This window comes from Sinohyriopsis cumingii, chromosome 7 (assembly GCF_028554795.1).
Source record: "Sinohyriopsis cumingii isolate HCF-2022 chromosome 7, ASM2855479v2, whole genome shotgun sequence".
Taxonomy (NCBI): Eukaryota; Metazoa; Mollusca; class Bivalvia; order Unionida; family Unionidae; genus Sinohyriopsis; species Sinohyriopsis cumingii.
Window position 1 is genome coordinate 97,141,533 of NC_142967.1, and position 9,707 is coordinate 97,151,239.

At 32.9% G+C, this 9,707-nt stretch overlaps 1 long non-coding RNA gene across 1 annotated transcript in view; it reads left to right on the plus strand.

Moving 5' to 3' along the window:
- LOC149795774 (uncharacterized) overlaps nt 1-6,152 on the plus strand; it is a 29,547-nt gene extending 23,395 nt beyond the window's left edge. The window contains exon 3 of the long non-coding RNA XR_016422143.1: nt 5,722-6,152. This is a non-coding gene — a long non-coding RNA (uncharacterized LOC149795774). The remainder of the gene's footprint in view (nt 1-5,721) is intronic.
- The last annotated feature ends 3,555 nt before the right edge of the window (nt 6,153-9,707 follow it).

Below are 9,707 nucleotides of genomic sequence, written 5' to 3' on the forward strand. Positions count from 1 at the left end.
ATTGTCAGTAATATAAAATTAATTACATAGCCCTTTTACATTGTCAGTAATATAAAATTAATTACATTGCCAGTAATATAACATTAACTACATTGCCCTCTTACATTGTCAGTAATATAAAATTAATTACATAGCCCTTTTACATTGTCAGTAATATAAAATTAATTACATAGCCCTATTACATATCAGTAATATAAATTATTGACATTGCCCTCTTACATATCAGTAGCATAAATTAATTACATTGCTCTCTTATATTATCAGCAATATAAAATTAATTACATTACCCACTTGCATTTTCAGTTACAGTAATATAAAATTATTACATTGCCCACTTACATTTTCAGTTACAGTAATATAAAATTATTACATTGCCCAGTTACATTATATTATCAGTAACCGTAATATAAAATTAATTGCATATCTCTCTTACATATCAGTAATATAAATTTAATTGCATTACCCACTTACATTATCAGTAACAGTAATATAAAATTATTACATTGCCCACTTACATTATCAGTAACCGTGATATAAAATTATTACATTGCCCACTTACATTATCAGTAACAGTAATATAAAATTATTACATTGCCCACTTACATTATCAGTAACCGTAATATAAAATTAATTGCATAGCCCTCTTACATATCAAATGTACAAAATTAATTAAATTGTCGGATTATATATCAGTGAATAAAGTTTATTATATTGCCCGGTCCTGAAATACTTCAATTTTTCCTTTCAGTAAAAGGGTAGGCAAGAAACTTTTAGTACATTTCAAAACTGTTGACGATATCACAGTTCCAAAAATGGTTTAATGTTTCTGGTAAATCGATTGAAAAAGGAACATTTATTCTTTTTTATATTCCAGTTTGCTTTTGCTGGTATTTTAATGTTTTTTTTTTATAACTAAAAATATTTGTTTCAAAACGTTTCTGCAGTAATTTCTACTGAAACCAAAATAGCTTATACGCTTTAATAATTCTTTAACTCACGGCAATATATTTTGCCCAATCAAAATGATTTGGTAGCTTAGATTGTAGTTTCCATTTAGCTACTGTTTGAATTTATAATATTTCTGTATCGTTATTTATAATGTTTCTGTATCTTTATTTATAATATTTCTGTATCTTTATTTATAATATTTCTGTGTCTTTCACCAACATATTATAAATATTTCTGCAACCTTTCATAGTTTTAAGAAGAAATAATATCGTTTTTGCAATGCAATGCATTTTATAACATTTCTGGTTGGAATTGCATGTATAATTTATCATATATAATGTCTAAGCGTTAATGACCCCTACATATTATAAACAGTCGGTTACAGCATCATATATTTCATTTCCTCTTTGCCATGATATGCAATCACCACTAGTCCGGACAAAATCATTTATGGATAGTGTACCTTATTTCAAACGATATTTTCCTAACAATAAAGACCCTCCGACCTTAATATTTTCATCATAAATTAGGGGTTCATCAATAAAATCTAAAAAAGTCTCTCAAATACACATACAGAGAATATATAATAAGAAATAAAAGCATCCTTACAAAGTATGCTATCATTATCTCCTATGTGCCTTTATATATAATTGGTACCGAACTTGTTAACTTCCTTTAAGTATTAAAACAATGAAATATGTGTTTTACATTTTTTATTTATGGTAATGTTACGTATATCTGATTTAATTCATATTTATTTAAATTTAATTGTTTGTCAGTTTTAATTTTTGTATTCTATTACATGCTATTATAATGTAAATTTATTCACTGGAGATGATATTTTTTCCAGAAAATCGGTTGACGTGAATCATTTATTTTGTAAACACCAGGTGATCTAAATCCTGATCTTGTTTCAGACTTTGTAGCAACCTTCGAAAACAAGTTATATTTTATTTTAAAATGATTGGTTGTTTCCAAAGTCATGACGGGACTTTGTCTTTAAGATGTAAACAGTATTTTTTAAAATTTTTATTCTCGGAATAAAATCATTGGTCTAATCAAGGCCATGTTCTGTGTACGTGATTTTATATATATATATATATATATATATATATATATATATATATATATATATATATATATATATATATATATATATATATATAAGCACCATCACGTGGCCCTGTGTTTCCCAATTCTGATTTTTCCATTACTGCGCATTTGTTAGTTTTAATAGAGATGCGTAGAGAGAGATTTCTCAGTTTTGGGCTTTTTACACTGATGTTAAGTTATTTTGTTATAGACAGATTTAAGTTATAATTTTCTTCAGATCAGATGGATTTAAAAAAAAATAATTCTTTTTTCTCTGGAAATATTTTGAGGAGTGCTCACACGGAAATTTTGGAAAGACATTGCTTACAAATTTAATTTGGATTTCCGAAACCGGAGTGTTCATTATTTGTATTTCTACAAGGAACTGTAGACTTCAACACTACAGATTATAGCATACGTCATCGTCTTCCATCTTGGATTCTTCGTCGGGATTCGAACATGAAATCAATAGAACATTTTGTTGTTAGGACTACTAAACGTTTATTCTCGGATTATTTTTGGATCATTTTTGGATTTGATTCTATAAAACCGTAGGTTCTTATTTGTTTCTTCTCATTTTTACAGAATCTTTCCAGGGAAATAAATTATTGTATTTTTAAAAGTTTGTTGTTTTGACTCTTTCTTGTGTTACTGTTTATTCGAGCCTAAACAAGTGACATAAGAGTAAGTGTTATTCTAACCCAAGATAATTTTAAAACAAGCAAAAAAATCAAACAAATATTGTAATTAAATGTCTTTAATTATTTGCGAGTAAAATAGTATACCTTATTCAAATCAAAACGCATGAAAACACTATATAAAGAAACAAAACAAAAGGGGACAACAGAAATAAAAGACTAGGACTCTCAATTCAATATTGAATAGGAATGCCATATTCAGTCTAGATTTAGTATTTTTCACAATGTTTTTATACTATTAAAAGTTATTTCCGTTCAGGATTTTATTTTCACAACAGTCTTACAATTAATTGTTATTGACAATTTTAAGATATTTTTGTTTTAATTTTTAAACCTGGTTTTACCATGACAGGAAATAGCTTTGTTCTTGGTTCGCCTGGTAAGATCCATTGATAAGTTGGTACTACAAAAAATGTTAGACGAGTTTTATAAGAAAGGACGGGGAAAATATCAGGTTATGGACAGGAAGATGAACTTTGGTCTTAAGGATTCCACAGAGAGTGTTCGTAGACACTCTGAGGTCCGAACTTCAGTTTGCTAAGAAGGAAACTAACGCAATGAAACTAGGAATTACTGATACTGAAGACAGCATGAATTTTATCCATGAGGGGGTGACAAAATTCCAGAATGAAACAAGATCTCCAGACCATAAAAGAGAAGATCAAATAGTATCTGGTGAAAGTTCGAGGGAAAAATCTTATGGAAAAGAATGGACGAAAATACAATCTTCATTTGCAGGTAGTGAGATAGGGCGATCCTGGTGAAAACATCTACCTGGTGGTTAAGGATATGGTTTGGTCTGTTGCTTCACAGCGATCCTGGTGAAAACATATACCTGGTGGTCAATGATTTGGTTTGGTTTGGTACAGCAGCACAGACAGGTTATTTAGTCTCGAGCAATTGCAGTAGAGTGTCTTGCCCTAGGACACACCAAGGTAGCTGACCCAGGCTGGTACGAGGGTAGGATTCGAACCCGTACCCTTTCGGTCGTGAGTCTGGTACTCTAACCACTGAGACACTGTAGCTCCTGGTGATCAGGGAGGCACTAAAATGTTTTGGGTATTAATAAATAACGAATACAAGACGTGTTTTGTGTTCGCACATAGAACTCCTACCAAATTTCCTGGTCCAGGGTCCATTATAATTAGATTTGTTAATTAGGTTGGGGAATGTCTAACAGCCATAACAATAAGAGAATTATGACTGACTTGCCTGTTCATATAAAAATAGAAAGTGTGATGATGGGTAAGGAAGCGTGCGTCATTAGCCAAAAAGCGAGAGCCTTCATACAAGAATAAGGGAAATAAATATACATATGTGGTTGGAAACACAAAAGGGTGCCTGAGATAGGTGGGCGAAACGAGTTGTTTAGTATTCGACAACTTAAAATGGAATAATCTCAGTTAGATCAGTAATATTTGACAGAATGATATAGCATACAATTCAAAATTAAACCCTTGGACTTTAATCTTTTATGAGAAAAAAAAAACGAAACGCATTGAAAGATGTTTTTTAAAATAATGCTATTTTCAGGATGGGATTTATGTCTTGTTTCATCTTGATTCTAAGTTTTGTTTTCAGAATAATCCCAGACAAATAGGAAATGTATTCCTTAAATATTCTCTGACATTAAACAATATAGCAAACTAAGTTACTAAAAATATATTAGTCAAAGTTAGGCTTTCGCATAGATTTGAGGCCTTGACTGTAAACATAATGGGGGAAGACATAGAAATTAACGAATATGCTGACATGAATAAATACCTTGATAAACTCACTTCAGAAAATGAGTAATATGCAAATGCAAGCAAGTTATCCATTGGCCTAATGCTTCCTCTTTTTTCTGTAGGAAGGGGAGAAAACCTTGAACGTATATTGTTTAAAATGATAATCCTTGCCTTACAGCATAATTCACTTTGATTACATTGTTATAAGGTGCCCCACTTTACCGTAAATTTGTATTGTATAAAATAGTTTACGTTCATTTTATATTTCAATTATTGCTTTCTGAGAATCAATAACAATAAAATATATCTGGCCTCGAATTGGTTTACCAATTAAAATATATTATATTGGTCAAAGATTAGAAGAAAGATTGTGGTGTCTCTTTAACTCTACACTGGCTATGAAAATCTACTCAACAGTAAATTTTGGCCAAGGTCTTTGTTGTGTTGCCTTAAACTTATACTTGTCTCCTGCATAAGTGTATTAATTTTTATTTTCTGTTTATTTTGTTGTTGTGGATTTAAGTGTTTGTGACACGCGGCTTGTAGAACTTTTTGCTTGTTTTCTTTTGCTGTGAATGCCTTTTCGTCTTTTGCTTTTGAAACCACTATGTTCAGATGCCAGTTTCACTTTTGTCTGAAGAAGAAAAAAAATATTTTCTTCTTAGGTTTTCCTTTTTTATATCTATTTTTAGAAACAATATAAAAAAAACAGCAACAGTAACACACACACACACACACACACACACATACACGCACAAATATTTTGTGTAACCAATACATGAGCGCAGTATTTTTAATGACGGTCCAATACACAAGCTAAGATTTCTGAGATACAAAAACATAGGTCAGTTTTCTTCTTGACACATCGGAGAGAATAGCTAGCTCTCTCTCTCTCTCTCTCTCAATAATTATGTTAGAATTTTGGATTTTAAAACAATTGCACACCAAAAGTTTAGAACCAAAGTGTGTTTCTTCATCGGGTACATTTCACTAGTCAAATGAAAATATGGACTTTAGTATTAAAGCACGGACACTGATAAATTTTGTTATTCATCTTCAGCATAACGAAAAGACTATCATCTGTGTCACGAAACATTCGAACAAAGCTTGTGTATGTCAGAAATCTTTACGTTATTATGGGCAGTTAGATTTTGCAATGTGCTCTTTTCAATGTTCAGGTTTTAGAAAAACTTAATCTAATTTACTCATTCAAATTACTCTAATTTACGAATCGGTTTTGCGTCATTTGCTTTCAGGCGGAGACAACGAGACGTAAAAACTGCTTGCTCCAGACTTTCCACAAACAAAAGTTTGCAGTCCTTGTTAAGGAACTTGTACCATTGTAATGTCTAGACACCAGCATTGTGAAGGCCATGATTACAGACAACGCAGTCCGATCATACTATCTACAAGGAGAACACACATCAAACCGTCTTGTTTAATTTTGATAATGCATCAATATAACACTGACCTTCAGAAAATTCTAATTGAAAAATACGCTATAAATAAATAAATAAATAAATAAATACAACTGACTGCCGGTGAGAATTGTAAAATTGTGTATTACTTAATTTTCCACCCCATTTGAGGTTTATTATAGGATTTATAAAGACTACAAAATAAACAACTTATGCACATTTCTATCACATAATTTATCCTTCTCCTAATAAATTTGTATCAACGGTAACCTAATGTTAATTTATCAATTCTTCTTTCATTCCACTGAGAAAATTATTGGTATTATGAGAATAGTAAAGGGGGTGGTAGCTTTGCTTCAAATAAGAGGGAGGGGGTACATTATAGTAGGGAGTATAGAGTTTAACTTCATTTATAATGGGTACATAGGGTGGTAAGTGGGACAAGGTAAGTTATAGTTATCAATAAGGATTATAAATTCTATTTTACACCCCTCTTTTATATCTTAACCTGTGTGAATGTGATGGTAATTTTGCCTAAAATAGGACGGTAAGCATTTCTACTTTATTTATTAAGGGGTCATAGGATCGTAGGGAAGATGGAGAAGTTAGTTTTGTTTATAAAAGTTGTTTATAAGGGATTAAAAGTATAGTCTTTTACATCCTACGCTGAATGCATATTTGCTGATCCCTCCAAATAGGGGTAGGGAAGATATAAGGGGGAATAGGATCTTTAATTTATTTATAAAGGGATCACATAATGGTCTGGGAAATATGGAATTTAATTTTGTTCATCAAGTATTCAAATTATATTGTATACCCGTCTTTCACATATGTGTGGTCAGTAAATAAGTGGGTATTGGTCACTCAAAACGTAGATATGGATGTTATGGGTAATACATCTTGGCTAACCAAGGTTCCGATATGATAACCCTATCTACACCTTGGCATATCGAGCAGATAGGTTTGATAATTAGCATTCAGAAATTTCCAGTTTTTGAATTTTGGTATCATGTTACCATGGGTTTACTGTGGGAGCTGAATTAGTACCGCGAGTCCTATTGATAGTTTGTACTACAGGGGCGGATCCATGAATATATTTGGGGGTGGGGGTGCGACTTAAACGAGTAGGCCAAACGTCTGTGCGAAGGGAACCCCTGGCGAAGCCCCCGGAAGCTCCTACAACGTTTCCAGGGCATAGTTTTAATCACATATAGTATTCGCCCAACTTCCCGTTTGATTGTACCCCTCCCATTTTTTTAAAAAGCTTCCAGGCTATATAAAAAATGAACTAAACTTTGCCATTTCATTCATCAGTTTATAATTTCTAACCCGATTACAAAGGCGATCCTATATTTTCAAGCAACATGTGTAAGGTAGTTCACTGTCTGATATCCTCAATAATTCCGCAGATTTTGGAGTTAAATCTCTTTAAAGACACGTATATAAAAGTTCCCCATTTTTATTTGTTCAGTTTGCAGAATTTGAGGCTTAAATCAGGTCTGTAATAAAGCAACTAAAGTTTCCTATATAAAATTGTATTTCAGTTCTCATACTGTTCGTTTTGTTGCTGTCTTTATGGGTTTAGCGCCATTTTTCAGCAGTTGATAGGCTATACAAGGCAGCCAGTGTGTCTTGTGGAGGAAGAACCCGGAAAGAACCACCCACCCATGGGAAACTACTAGCAAGCTTTTTCACATGCCCACACTGGCCGAGTCTTGGGCTCACAAAGTCAATGTGCATCAACGTGGGAGTTAAATAATTTAGTTTTTTTCTATGCGATGCTCGCTTTGCAGACGACTCACCCTGCCGTGAATCACAGATGTGTTTCGACATTTTGTATTTAAAATGAATCAAGACTTAGATAGAATTTTATATAATACCAAAATACACATGAAATAAAATCCTACTTTAAAGAAATGTCGCCGCTGCTCACGAACAAGCGAATATTTTTTTAAAAGATAGCACACACATTGTCATTGAAGGCTGACGAGAGTAAGAACTTTTGTCTCTTTAACAAATATGTGAAACGAGTTCTTCACTTGGTGTACTTTATATATGCAAATTAATATATCACTGACGCTATTGTTAGTAAAGTAATCTGTGTGTAAATTGTTATCTCTGACCTTTTAATCGCATTTGTGCTGGGTTGTATCTAGGATTTGGCAAATCTGAACACTGCTCATCTCCCCCGTCTTGAAGTTGAAAAAGGCGGGGGTGGGGTCAGTCTGGTCATAGTTGGGTACAGCAGAGAGGGTGAACAGACCACTTAAGGGAGTGGTCACCTTGTGTTTAGACCAAAAAAAAACAGTGACCACTCATAGAGGTCAATACCACGTCTACGATTATTGTTTGTCCCAAACAGAATTGTAGACGACCCTCTCTGCTGCTATCAATATTGGGAATCATCATCTGAATCATGGGAATCTTTTGTTTTGTTCTTCAAGTAATATTCAAGTTCTGATGGTGGTTTTTCTATTTTTGGATTTATGTTTTTTCTTTTTCTGTAATATATCATCAAACTTCTGTATCGATCTCCGCCGCAATTTTTGCAAATCTGATATAATCCTCTAACGCCGTTGTTACATCCAACACATCTTCGTGAACCAGCATGAGGGTTTTTCTTTATAAGATAATTATGTTTTTTACAATATTCTCCACGGCATTTTTTATCACATTTGTTAGTGGTTCCTTGACGCAGCCACGTACAATTGTTCATTATATTAATGATATCTTTTTAATTTTATCATCACCCCTTCTGCTGTTATAATAATTAAATCATTATGTTATAATAAAATGGTACATCCGGAATCTCATACTGCAAGGATAGCTCGAGAACGATTAGAAGCAATTAAAAACTTTCTTCCTGTTAGAGATTCATTTAGAAAAAATCTACAAGCGCAGCAAGAAGCACAAGTTGAGTACGAAGAGGACACTAAAAAACTGTTTAAGCCCGTCACTGCAGCTACTGAGAAAGTTACAACAGTCATCAAAGAAGATCTTCTTCCAGTATCAAAACAAACTGCGGTGCAGACTGAAAAAATAGCAAGAAGAACTAAACAGACAAAACAGATTTTACGAGATCTTCCAACTGATATAGCTGCAGCTCAACCTCCACCTGTTGGTGAGGAAATACTTGAAGAAATTGGAAAACTTCGTACTGAAGTCGCCGACGTGCAAAAAAAACATGTATCTGAATACAAACCAGTAGGAGAAAACTTAGAATTGATTGCAAGATTTAACGAAGGAATTGTTGAAGATATTAGAAATACTGAAAAAGAAAAATTACCTGAAATGATATTATTTGGTATATTTAATAAATCTAGTATTTTAAAACCACGTCATGAAAAAACAAATGATGATAATTTCATTAAATGGATATATCGCGTATATTACAACAAAAAACAAGCTAGAGGTCCAGAATACAAAAGTCTTGATAGAGAAGTAAAAAGACTTTATAGAGAGAGACTGGAACAACTAAAACAAGAACAACCCTCCCAGCGGAAACTTCCTCCACCTTTACGTAAAATAATTTCTGCGCCGGAAATGACATTTACACCGACAGATTCACCACATGGATTTCGAAGAAGTGACTCCCCGGTCGCCACTGAAGTACTTTCTCCGGTAATGCAACCACCAGTATTTAAAACACCTCAAGATGAACCTAAAACAGGATCTGGTTTATGTCCTGATAATATCATTAATGATGTATCACGGTTAGAGGTTCTCATAGGAGGAAAACGTGCAGAAAATAACTCAACAGAAATAACCAATGAAGCATCTGATATTTGCCGGCGACTATTTCAAGGTGGTATCATGGATATCGG